Raw genomic sequence first — 13,363 nt, 5'->3', positions numbered from 1 at the left:
ATAAATATATGAGTAAATATAGGTTTATAAACTAGCAAGAGGGAAAATAATTTCTTTAGCTTTACATATGTATATTTAATCACAGAATCATATAAGCCCTTTCAGGGATGGAAAAAAATACAATCTTGCTTTAGCTGAATTTTTACACACATCCTCAAAGTCAATTGCTGGAAAAAAATTTTAAGGGCAACTTCTAATCTCATATAAATTCTTAAAATTCCAAGAAAATTCAGCATCACATAAGAGTTTTCCATATGTATTCCCCCAAAAAGAAAGATTAAAAAAAAAAATCTGTCAATCTCCATGCAGAAAATAGAATGAAGCTGTTTTGTATGTCATTCTCTGAGACTGACATTTAACACAAATTCCTTCAGTGGTTCTTTCATCTTGTAACAACTAACAGAATACCAAAGGAAGATCAGACTATCCTGAAAACTGCATCATCAGACTGCTATTCATAAGGCAGTGCATAGGGATATTAAAAAAATACTACTAAATGTACAAGATGGTGCTGTTCAACACTGAAACTGCAGCGCCTCTAGAAGGTACAAAACAAAATAATCTGTGTAAGGTGGTATAAACAGTCCAGCTGTGGGATTCTAGGACTGAAGGCTCCTGTAGACTGTAGGCTTGTTCCAAGGCAAGCACTAATCCCCAGACCTGTCGTTTTCTGTCTGAAAACTCAGTATTTCATGTAAGACAGAGGATCACAAGTGAGACTCAGTGTTTCTATTTACAAAATAACTGAAATTTTAAACCCATAGTTGTTCAGCAAGATATGTTCCTTGGCATTCAGATCTTGGTTTTAATTTGACAGAACTTGATTTTGAAGTCTAAGCCAATCTGAAATAAGGCCAAATATACAAAACATGGTGAGGCATATAATTTTTTAATGTTTCCTGTGAAGAGTCAAGTTATCTTGTATGTGTACTATTTGTGAAGAAAAAAAAGTCCTTTTTTTTGTGCGGTTTCAGACCTTGAAAATACTGCCCTTCTGTTTGTTGGTATTGTATGGATTTTGTTATTGCACGATTTTTTGCTAGACTGGTTAATTTAACAAAAACTATATGATTTTCTACAAATGTATATAAGCAGAGTAAAGCAGGAATATCCAACATCTACCACGTAAGAATCATCTTAAAATCAATACAAATGAAAGCTGCTGTTATGAAGTAACATGGATAGACCTGTTATATTTGAAACTGTACAGTAGAAATTGTAGTCTTCCTGTGAAATAGCTGCTGAAGGGAGCCATGAATAGAGAGGCTTATGGGCATTCCAATTACTTCCTGTGGCAGAGATTAAATATACAACTCTGGTTTTAGCTGGATACCTGAACAAGAACCTCAAATAGTAGCAGCAGTGATACCCTTCCTCACTACATATTTAAAGGTTGTTCCACAAGTTGCTTTTGCAGGCACAGGTACAAATGTATGAGTTCCATTTTCCCCTGACCAACTTCCCTAGCAGCTGCTTTGTGGAAGTGTTCACAGAATCACAGACTGGATGAGGTTGGAAGGGTCCAAACCCCTGCTCAAGTAGGGCCACCTAGACCCAGCTGCCCAGGACCTTGTCCAGATGTCTTTTAACTCCACAACCACTCTGGCTGACCTGTTTTACCTGAAGATTCTACCTGGGGTTTTCTACCTAGAGTTGTTTCTTGATCATATGAGATTAAATTTATTTCTTTTGTTTGCAAGTAAAGCATATCCCTTGAGATGTCAGCCTGTGTCCTGGACTGCAACAAAAGCAGTGTGGGCAGCAGATCAGGAGAGGTGATTCTGCCCCTCTGCCCTGCTCTTGTGAGATCCCACCTGGAGTACTGCACCCAGCTCTGGAGTCACCAGCACAGCAAGTTGGAATGGGTCCAGAGGAGGGACACCAAGTTAATTCGGGTACCTCTCCTATGAGGAAAGGATTTGTTCAGCCTGGAAAAGAGGAGGCTTCAGGGCAACATATTTGTGGCCTTCCAGTGCCTAAAGGCAGCCTACAAGAAAACTGGAGAAGGACTTTTTTCAAGAGCATGTAGTGATAGGACAAGGAGGAAGGACTTCAAAGTGAAAGAGAGTAGGTTTAGATTAGATTTTAGAAAAAAAATCTTTACTGTGAGGTTGTGGATGCTCCATCCCTGGAAGTGTTCAAGGCCAGGTTAGATGGGGCTCTGAGCAACCTGGTCTAGTGGAAGGTGTTCCTGCCCATGGGAGGTGGGTTAGGACTAAATGGTCATTAAGGTCCCTTCCAACCCAAACCATTCTATGATTCTGTGATTCTATGTCACTGTTACGATGGGAATGAACATGAAAGAGAGAAGGGATCCTGGTCAGTGCCTTCATGTCCTACACTGATTAGATGGTTGCAGACCAGAACTCCCTTGTACAGATTGAAGCAGGTGTGCAGCTCTGGGCATCTGCACTACTGTGCCTTCAGCTCATCACATATGGTTTGGTACTTGCAGTGGCTATTGCAAGAGAAGAGCACAAGGTGAGCTGAGGACACCCCTTAAGTGCACAGGAATTAGGCAATACATGACAATGGATCCCACAGAGGGATCCATTGCAGGCTCTCTGGACTAACCTGACACCTGTAGCATGAAGTGTCTGATTTTCAAACAGTATTCATGAACACTATTTTACTCTCCCTTTCTTCATTAAATGCTTTACTGTAGGCCAGGCCACAGAGGACTAACAAGCAGTCAGGAGGCAGCTATACAATTTTGGTCTGCTGTCCTTTGGCGAAGTGCTTGTCTAAGAGATACTCTGACACAGTGACACAGACATCCCTGTATGTGTGTTGGCAGGGAAGGTTTACACAGAAAGACCTATTTTCTAAGTGCATGCTAGTTGCCAAAGGCTCTGCTAAAAGAATGCTTTGCTGAACAAATTGGTTTTAAAATGTGTGTGATTTATCAAAATTATAAACTGTGGGGGTGACTCAGCTGACTCTGTGTAGGCTATATTTGATCTAGTCACTCATGGCTGCCTTTGCAGTCAATAAAGAGAAACAGGCACTTTCAGATCATAACTCATCTACACTTAAAGTAGATGCCATTTATGCCCTAATACAGAAAAACCTGTAATTAGCTGTAGGAAGAGTTGAGTCTGACTGCCTTAGGTGTAGACATGTAAAGTCAGGTGAGATGATTCCCACCCTGAGGCACTGTTGTGCCAGCATGACTCTTCCCTCAATGCAGTCACAAATCTGAGATGCACAATTCAACAGAGAAAATGTGTGATTGATGCTTCCTCTATTAGTGGTGCAAAGTTCTAGATGCGAAGTGTGTTATTTGTTAAAGGAGGTCATTCAATGACTAACAAGCAAGAAACAAGTAACCAAGGACAGATCTGTAAGAGCAGAGTGAATATATAATTTGATAGGAACCATGCTGGGCAATGTGCATTATTTTTACATGACTGTCCACTGTTACACATCAATACTGATAGAGCTGAATTTCCCTTACTTTGAGCTTTATTCTACTCTCACTGTACTCTTTCACACGTGTAGCTGCATGGTTTGCAATGAAGTTACTCCTGGTTTAGTCAGTGTACGTGGCAGTGGCATTACTCTTTTATTGTAATTTTCTTCTGTTCCATCTACTTGTTCCTTGTAAAAAAGATTTCCTGTCAGTTCCTACAATGCAGTTTTGTGCTGTGCTTTGCACAGTGATTTCAGCATTATTATTTGCAGTGGAACATTGTCACTCAGACTTCATTTCATTACTGAAAATTTACATTACCCTTTTGATTTCCTAAATATCTTCTAATAATTAAAAAGCCTATGCTTTTGCTCTTGAATCTTTTTCAAGAATCATCTATTTTCCTTCTCTGCTGTTCTCCGGGCTGTGCTCTGCAGAGTGACATAATTGACTCGGATGCCTTGATACTATGGAGACTTGGATATTATGATAATGAGCATGATAGGTACATTAGACTCCAAGAAGGACTTTAGGGTCATCACAGATAATTACCTTAACATGAGATGCCTGCTGTGCTGTGACTAAAAGGATAATGTGAACTTCAGAATTGCATTAAGGGGAAGTTATATCAAGCAGAGGTAGGAAAATAATCTGAAGTTTGTGTGTGTGTGCATCTTTGCCTGAAGCATTGCTTATGGGGCACAGCTGGAGGCAGATCATCAGCACAGCTGTCAGTGCTCTAGTGATTTGCAGGGAATCCATGTCCTTAGATGTGCTGCAAGTGTAAAACAATCACACATTCATGATCAAGGTGTTTATCAGAGTTTAGAAGAACATTTTTCCTTGGCTTGGACAGATTAGTTTGGATGGTAGGTTGGAGTTTATAAATATATATATATTTAAGTTTGGCTTTTTCAGTGTAAGATAATGGATATTCAGTTATATTTTCCCTACTCAGTGTCTTGAATCTAACCAGCTCTCAGACTGATGGTACATCTCTCATTTCCCCTCCCTTTGGTCGCACTTGCAGGATTGAGGGACTGAGACCTTACAGGCCTAGGTGGCTTCATTGTTTCTTCTCTTCCTCATTGATGTGTCTGTGCTGGAGGCAGGTGTGCTATGCATCATGTCCCATAGGCTTAATCCCTACGCGGTGGTTACCAGCACACATACTTCCCTGTTTTCTCTGGAAGGAAACCTGTTGGGAAGGCAGAAAGGCATCCTCTCCATCTTGATAGATTGCCTATACAATCAGCCTAGGGAGAAGGGTGGTGCAGCAGGGATTCAGATAGTTTCTAGGAAATATTTACATTTAGCTTGCTACCTGTAGACTGTAAACTACTTGAGTAACTCCTAGGAGAGGATCTGTAAGAGCCTAACCTTCTGTTTGTGTAAGAGTGTGACAAGAAAAATGATGTCCCCAAAAGAGAAACTTCTTTACATTCTGCCAGTAATATATGTGCTCACAAAAAGACGTAATATCATGTCTGTAATTCTGAATTACAGGCAGCACCAGAAGAAGCCTTGGAGTTCAGGAAAGCATGTTTGAATTTATGCTGCAATGTTGCACTGTTCATATTCACCCAACTATATTCTAGCTAAACTTTTGGCTGGAAAATGGCTTTGCACTATCACTGTCTTTAATTAAATGCTCTGTGTTTGCCCCTTTAGTACAGAGAGGATGAATGCAATATTTGTTTTTTGCAGAACAGAACACTGCTTTAATGAGACCCATGAAATCAATCAAAAACTTTCCCCAAGTTTCCTGAGATTTCCAATCACATACAGAGAGAAACAGAAAGAGTGCTTTTAGCCTCTGGTGTATAAGATTTTAGAAATTGTATGATATTTCTTTGAACTTATTTCTGAATTTCCTTAAAACTAATTTAATGACAGAGGAAAGTTTATATATTAAGCTTGCAAGTAAGGGCTAGAGAGAGAACCTTCCTAGTATGTGACCTCAAAGATTAACACTGTAGCATTATCTTTAGATCACAGGGTAGAAAAAAATCAGATGAATGTTTTAAATGGCAAGTCATGTCAGACTAACACTAAAGACTTTAACAAATGAAACTTTCTTGTTAACAAACTGACATTATTTTATTTAAAGGTCAGCTGACAAAAGGGTATGACTCCCAGGCAATCTCTCCCAGGCTGTGAGCAGGACCTCCTTGGGGAGACGCTGACCTTTTCCAGGGGAGGAGCAATCAAGGCTGATAAAAGTCAGTCATCTCCAAAAGAAATATAACAATAATTATGCACTGCACTAGGAGTGGACTTCTAATAGCTTCATGGTTATTCTAGGGCAGAAGAGACACTACGGAATTCACTGGTTCCCTTCTTCTGCATGTTTTCTGTGGTGACTGCGCGCGGTGGGCTGATGGGTGCACTGATTGTATAGGAGCAGCTTGCTGCAGTTCAGATGAAAAATGGTCTTGCCATGGAAGCTGGTCAAAAAGTTCTTTCCCTGTATCTTTTGGAATATTTTGGAACTCTTCCATTTTGGGAGGTTTTGATGACCTTATACCCATTGGCAACAATTGATTTTCTTGCAGCTTTCTTGACTTCAGTAAATTAAATTATTTCTGCATCAGCTGAGAAATGAGACCTGTTGCTTGAAAGAATGTTAAGATGAAATTTGCTTTTGCAGCCTCTATTTGGGCAGATCTGTTAATGAGTGTTAGTTGAATGATGAATGCAAGCTCCTTGCACCAAACAAATATTTTCTTGGGTGCCACACTGAGTTTTACACAGCTAAAGGTGGATTTACTGAACACCCAGAGGAGGCTACCTTAGATCCATCTTGCGTGGATTCCAAGTCCAATGTTCCTGTACCCAGATGCACAGTGACCACAAATTCAGAGTAACTACATCTGATAAAAGGGCAATACAGAAAAGGATCCAAAAAGAGATTAATCATGTATACTGTTCATTAAATACAAACCTTCACTGCAGAAGTGCATCCATGGTGCCTGCTATGTCTTGGGTCTCATATTTGCAGAGTTGATATTTGCACAAATTGTCAGTGAATACATCATGTAGCAGAGCTCACTAGCCAAGTTCAGTCTAATTAATTCAAAATAAGACATGGAAGAATGCTGAAAAATATTTTAAAACAAAGTTTTAAAAGTGTGAGGTTATCTATATTTCCTCAGTGCCTTTCTGGTAAGGAAGCTGACGTAGAACATTACAGAGCATACTAGGCTGCCCTGCATCATCATTATGGAAAAATTCCAATCATTCTCAGGATATGTACTCTAATTCAACTGTAAATTACTGGATTTAACACTGGAATCACTTGTGGGAAATTCTGTAACCTGAGCTATGCAGGAAGGAATAAATGTTCATAATAATCTTTTGCCTTCAAATTTGTGAATCTATGTTCATTACAGACTGTTTTTTCTCTGTCAGGGATACATCTTTCAGTCTGTAATTCTGCAGGGGAAAGTAGCACTGCAGTGAGATTTCATCTTTTTTCTACCTACTGAAGTCCTGTGGTTAAATGAAAACAGAGCTGAAATCCACTGAGCTACCTATGAGAAAAAATAATTCCAGTGGTAGAAAAATGACAGCCTCATGTTTAAAAGAGTGCAATTTGACCACTTAAATTATTAATTACTAATTAGGATGTACTGAGATGCAAAAACTTGAGAGGAGTTCTTAATGTACAGCCACCAGAAACTTGTCACCTATATCCTTTATGCTGCACAGACTGGAGACCCTCGGTTTCCTGCATGGAACTCACAACTGGTGAAGTTCTGTTTTGTCTGATAAATGATACTGCCTGTGCTTAGGGACTCTGGTTGAGCCTGTTTTGGCATTTAGACTCGTGGAACAACTTTGGTGACAAATGAGTGGCTGGAGGCCGCTGTATTAGTCTGGAGTCTCTGAGCAGCATTTACAGTGACTGGGAAAGCAGCTGCACTCTGGTGTCCTTACCTGAGCCAGACCTATCTCTTTGTTGGGATAGGACTGCTGGAAATTTTATTCCTGTGTTGTCAGCTATATGTTTAAACCTATTGCCTGCCTGAGTCTGCTGGTTGTCCTGTTAGGAATGGCATGGCATTATCCATGAGTGCTGTTTCCTGACACCCACTCTGCTCATCCATCACAGCACTCATCTCGTTGAGGCTCTCCTTGCTGACCCAAGCATATTTAAGTCACTTCTTGCTGCTCTCATGCTATACTAGATATAGAGGCTGTATCATCTGCCTTATAGTCATTGACAGGGACTTCATACTTAGTTCAGGAATATGGTGCAAATTACTCTAAGCTCTGATATAGCTATCAGTAAAGCCATCCATCTGAAACTCCTACCAAATTCAAAGGAAGTGAAAATGTCCCGAAGCTACTAAAAATTACAGCTCTTGATTTTAGAGGCAGGCTTACTTCCTAGTTCTATTTCTCCACTATCTTTGCCCTTTTTACTACAATTAGCCATCTTTTCTGGCCAATCCCATTTCCCTAATTCTTGAACAGGACCATTCCCCTGTGGCATGCCTACTATACGAGCGAGACATCTTTGTTCTTTAATTTTATGGTCTTGTTGCTAATCTACTTTAGAATGATTTTTCTGTTTGAGTTTGTCACTGCATTGTGCGCAGTCTAGAATTTTCTGGGGATCCTGTTTGCGTCAATGGCAATATTAATCTGAAGATTATGTTGAATAGGGGGCCTGCTATGCAAGAAAAAAGATCTACTTATAAAAGCTGTCACAAGGGTTTTGCTGGCTGCACAGGCTGCAGACATACATTGATGCACTTGCACAGCTCATTCCTGGGCTGTGTGGGGTGAGGTGGTCTGTCACCCCTCTCTGCTGAAGAACAGAGTGCTGCCTTTAGGCAAGGCTGCATTTATTCTCATTGTGGTAAAAAACGGAGGGTTTTATGTAGAGGTATCTGCAACCCCATTACTTGGGTTCTTGCTGCATGACATCCATTGCATGACTATTCCCAATATCCAACTGGAGTTCTCACATTCACAAGAATTCCCATCTTTGCGCCGAGCCATGGAAAATCAATTTACTGTCATTCTTCTTCCTCTTGTGTTTGCCTACTTAGAAACAAATCCACCTAAGATATGTTCCTGCAGCAGGTGTACCACTTCTCCCTTTTTGCAGAATATCAGGGAATCACAATTCTCTTACAAACCTGCATGACTTCAGGTGAGGCAGACTGAGGAGAGAACTTCAGGCAAAAATAAGTGCATAGGTCTGTGCCACTAAATTGAATGCAAGATTTATGATTGATTTCAGTAAATACAGAAAATCACTCTTAGATTCTTTTTGAATCTTTTACCAGAACTGACTCATATTTCTCCTTTTATACATTGCAGCTATATCAGTGCTGCTTCAAATGTCACAACTAGTTTAAAATAAATAATATATAAATGTTGCTCAAAAATCTGTGTGCTTCATATACAGTAACTGGGAGTTACTACTAATGTTGATGTCTTTACAAGCCATGGCAACCCCCTAATGTCTATATATCCTCTCCTAGGTTTACAAGGGCAAAATAAGTCCATCATTCACGTGTTTAAAAATTCATAACATTTCAAGTTGTTGCTATCCTTTTCCCATATATCTCTGTAAAAGCTACAGAATCTAAGACTTAAAGTTTATGCTTAAGTTTTTGTTCTCATTGTGGAGACAATTCTACTAAATTACATCAGCAAGCTGTTCCTACATATTCAAAATGTTTACAGTCAGCTCAACCAATTTTGCTTAAGGGTCTAAAACTACTTCTCTTTTTGAGAACAAATTAGGGCACAATTCCAGAAAATGGAATTTTTCGGCTTATAATTGTGAGCACTTAAAAATATGGATGATTTACTACACAAGAGACCTTTCATGCTTAGCTACAATCATTATTAATATTTTCTTTAGAAATGTGTATTTTTTTTCTCTATCTGTTGAAAACATAAAGCTATATGTCTGGAAAAGATTTCCCCTGCATGGGAAAAGAGATCTTTTCAGTTGAGTTCCTAATTGACTTCATTTGTGCAACCAGAATTTTTTGACAAGGGCATGTGTTCTTTCTGTTCTGTTCTACTCTATTCTATTCTACTCTGCCCTTTTCTCCTCTGCTCTACCTCCATCATAATTCATGAATTACTTAATTATTAAATGCTGAAATGAGAAAAAAAGATTTCCCCCCCCCAAGTGTTTCCTCCACTAAACTGTTGATCTTGGTTACAGATTGAACAGATAGCTCCAGAATAACTGGCAATAGTTCAGTGGCCACAATTTAAGCATTTAAAAATTTGAACATACTTGCAGATCATTTGAGAGATCTCCTACGCTGAAAACATGAATCCATCAATGTTATTGACATGAGAATGCAAATAAGTATCTTAATTTATTGTCCATTTGTGCTGTTAGAGTTGAGTGAATCTGTTTGGTGAGGAATGGATCCATGTGGATTAGGATCCTGCCCTGATACAAGTTCTGTTCTTATCTGGTTCTTTGAAGCAAGGAGATGTATCAATAACATTTCTTTCTCTTTCTATTTTATCACTACTACAGAGTGATAGCTCTGGTCATATTCAGCAAAAATGCCTTAGCTGTTCCTAAGTCTGAGACAGAAATTGTCAATAAGGTAGGGCTCATACTCTCCTCCCAAATTTGATTAAGTTGCCACAGAGCTCTTTTTTGAATAACTAAGTATTTAATTACTTCAGTTATGGGGCAGCAGTTGAATGATTTTGCTTATTATAGCATGCAGTGCTTCCCTGCAAGGTTGTATTGGTTTTACAGTTTGAGTAAGGGCAGGTGCAAGATTGCTTTAGATTACTTGAGGTTAGGAAGACACTGATTGGCATAGCTTCAGGGCTGTTGGAATCCTGTGGGAAGTGAAAGTAATTATATTTTATTTACTCTCATTTCTGCAGTTCCTTCTGTCACTTACTCTCACTGGGTCAGCCTTTCCCTTTTCTAATATTTATGCCAGGATATTGCACCAGAACTACACAGAGAGATTTCACCCGGGCTTTTGGAAGGATTGCATCAACATCTTGTGAATTCAAAATTTTGCCTCTTCTGTCAGAAAGCAGCCAACAAGTCTTCTGTTTTGTCAGAAGAAGAAAAACTAAATTTTCTTGTTATTTTCTGTCAGCATTTTTGGTATATTCTAGTACCTTTTTTGCCTTCCCTTAGTTGCTTTTTCCTCACTGCTGCCACTGTTTCTGTACCCATATTTAGTATTTCTAATACTTACTCAGGTAACAAGGCTGGAAACTTACAAAACATTACTATTTTTCTTAGGCACTGGTCATCTTGTAAGTTTGGGCTTCCTAAAGGTCCCCTTTATTCTGCCACCAATTATCTGAGAATTCTGTCTTGTTTCCCACATACGTCCTCCTTTTAAAAATCTAGCTATTCCTCATGATGCTGTTACTTTTGTCAGCTCCTCACCTTGTTATTTGTTAAACCAAATATTTTTCTCATGTCTTGTCCAGCCATTCTCACACCCTGTTCAGTCAGCTTGACCTAACCAGCATCCCAGTCACCTACCCATGACCCTAACACTGCCCTGCTCACAGTGGAGATGCCCCCCCCTTCCATCTCTGTGCCACGAAGCCCAGGCAAGTCTCCTGTACCAACCCCAACGTGGGCTGCACACCTTGGGGCAGGCGCCTGACCCCAAGGGTTTTGCCCTGTGCAGGGTGTGCTGGGCTGTGGGGTGGCTTTCACCATTGCCAGCCCCAACACAACCCTCTAGAGGCCAGACAGCACAAACAGAGTGGGGTGCTTCCACATCATGGCACTCCTGTGAGAGCACCTGCCTGCACCTCTGCTCTGGTCCCATGGGTGGAACACCCACTAGTCGGGTATTGCTCACTTTTTTTGAAAATATTCTTATTTGTGGGCTCTGAGAGCCTCCAGACCTGAGCCTAAATGTGGTAAATGGGGGTAATGAGATTAGTTAAAGGCACTCCTGACCTGAACTAAGTGCTAATGCAGACACACTGGCATTATATTAACAAATCAGCTTCATAACCATCTCTGCACCTGATCTTTCTTGAATATGAGCAACAAGAACTACATACAGAATTTCTCTTAATGCCTTACCACATCAGGGGTTTACTGTTTTTCCCCAAGAGACAGTATATATATCCCATGACCATTCCAGTAGTTGCAAAACACAGTATTCCCAGGACTGGTTGGACTGGCCAGAACTTTCTCTTCAGAAAGGGGCCTAATTATACAGAGCTCAGTACCCACATAAATGTTATAATTAAAGATGAAGAGGGGAGGTGGTGCAGATATTTATGTTGATCTACAAAAGGAAGCTGTATTAATAGTGATAAAATTAGCATACCTGAGTATGCTCAGAGGAATTAGGCAGTGATTAAACTGGGGTGCTTAGGCTGGAGCTTATCAAAACTACATGTGTAGTTATCAGAATAGATACATAGAAACGGCATGGAAGAGCTACATAGCCAAGCTGCTGTTGTGTGATACTGTGCCATACCAGGTCTCTTGCATTCAACAGGAACCAGTATCCCATTAGTGACTGGCTGCCAGCTGGATGTAACTCCATTCTGCACCACCCTCTGGACGTGGCCATCCAGCCAGTTTTTCACCCATCTAAGCCATGATCAGCCAGTTTCTCTGGGAGAACGCTGTAGGAATTAGTGTCAAAGATGATCTGCTCCATGCCCTTGCCTGGCACTGAGGTCAGCATGACAGGCCTGTGGTTCCCTGTATCCACTGTTCTTGTAGATGCCGTTATGTTCGCTAATTCCCACTTACCTGGGATGTCTCTGGTTAACCAGGACTGCTGGTAAATGATTGAAAATGGCTTGGTGATCTCTTTCATCAGCTCCCTTGTTACTCTCAGGTGCATCCCATCTGGGCCCATGACTTGTGGATGTCTAATTAGCATAGTGTGTCACTAACCCTTTCCTCCTGGATTGTGGGGGCTTTATTCAGCTCCCCATCACTAACTTCCAGCTCTGGGAATGCTGAGGAAGAGGGGTGAGAGAACTAGTTTTTGTCACCTACAAAGCTGGTGCTCTTTGTCCTATTCTTTACTATTTTACATTGCAAATTTATGTTTAATGTCCCTAAGTACATTGTGCTGTACATTTTATTTCATCCTTTTTCTACTGTTCACAAACCATGGCTGTCTCACTCCTTCCTGATGCTATCCCAGTTCCTCTCTGTGCTGACCATGCCCTATTTAGCAGCACACCACTACCCTTAGTGCTTTGGCTGTCAAAAACATTTTAAAAGATCAATGGTAGAGAATGGTAAACTCTATCCAGATTGGTATTTTCCCCTCCAGCATGGCCAGGTGTCATTTTCCATAAGTCATCTCCTTTTCCCATCAGAATTCATTTACTAATTCCCACGCAGTAAGGCTTTACAAACTGCTTTCCATAAAGCACCGTACTTGAAGACCAGATAAAAAATACCTACTATATTTAAATTTTCTTCTAAAAATAGATTCTTACTGAGATATCATGCAAGCCTTGGGCAATCTGTTGTTTGGATAATGGAGATAATTCCCATTTCTGATTTATTTGCATGTTTGCAATATTGTTTTTATTTAAAAAAATTGTTCTCGAGTCTTGCATAATATTAAGGTTTGACAAAAATGGTTTTGTAGTTATTGATATCTCTTTTTCCATATGTTTTCTATTTTCTTTATTTTTAAAGATGCACTTTTGGCATTTGTATTTTTTCAAAAAATATTTTATACTTTATCATGGATTTTGCCCTGGTTTTTATTTATTTATTTATTGTGCAGTGGAAATTACCCTGTCCTCCTAAAACTATAAAGAAACCTTTTTGCTTTCACTTCAGATGATAAATTCACCATCCTGCACTTACTTGGATCTTCAATTACTTTTCCAGCATTTATTTGACATCCCTGTCCCAGTTCAATATTATTTTAAAAAACTCTTTATTTCTCTTATATTGCACCCTATTTCTCTTTTCTTCTGTGT

The sequence above is a fragment of the Corvus cornix genome, chromosome 1A (genome assembly GCF_000738735.6).
Source record: "Corvus cornix cornix isolate S_Up_H32 chromosome 1A, ASM73873v5, whole genome shotgun sequence".
NCBI classification, from domain to species: domain Eukaryota; kingdom Metazoa; phylum Chordata; class Aves; order Passeriformes; family Corvidae; genus Corvus; species Corvus cornix.
Note: the sequence above shows the minus strand (reverse complement) of the source record.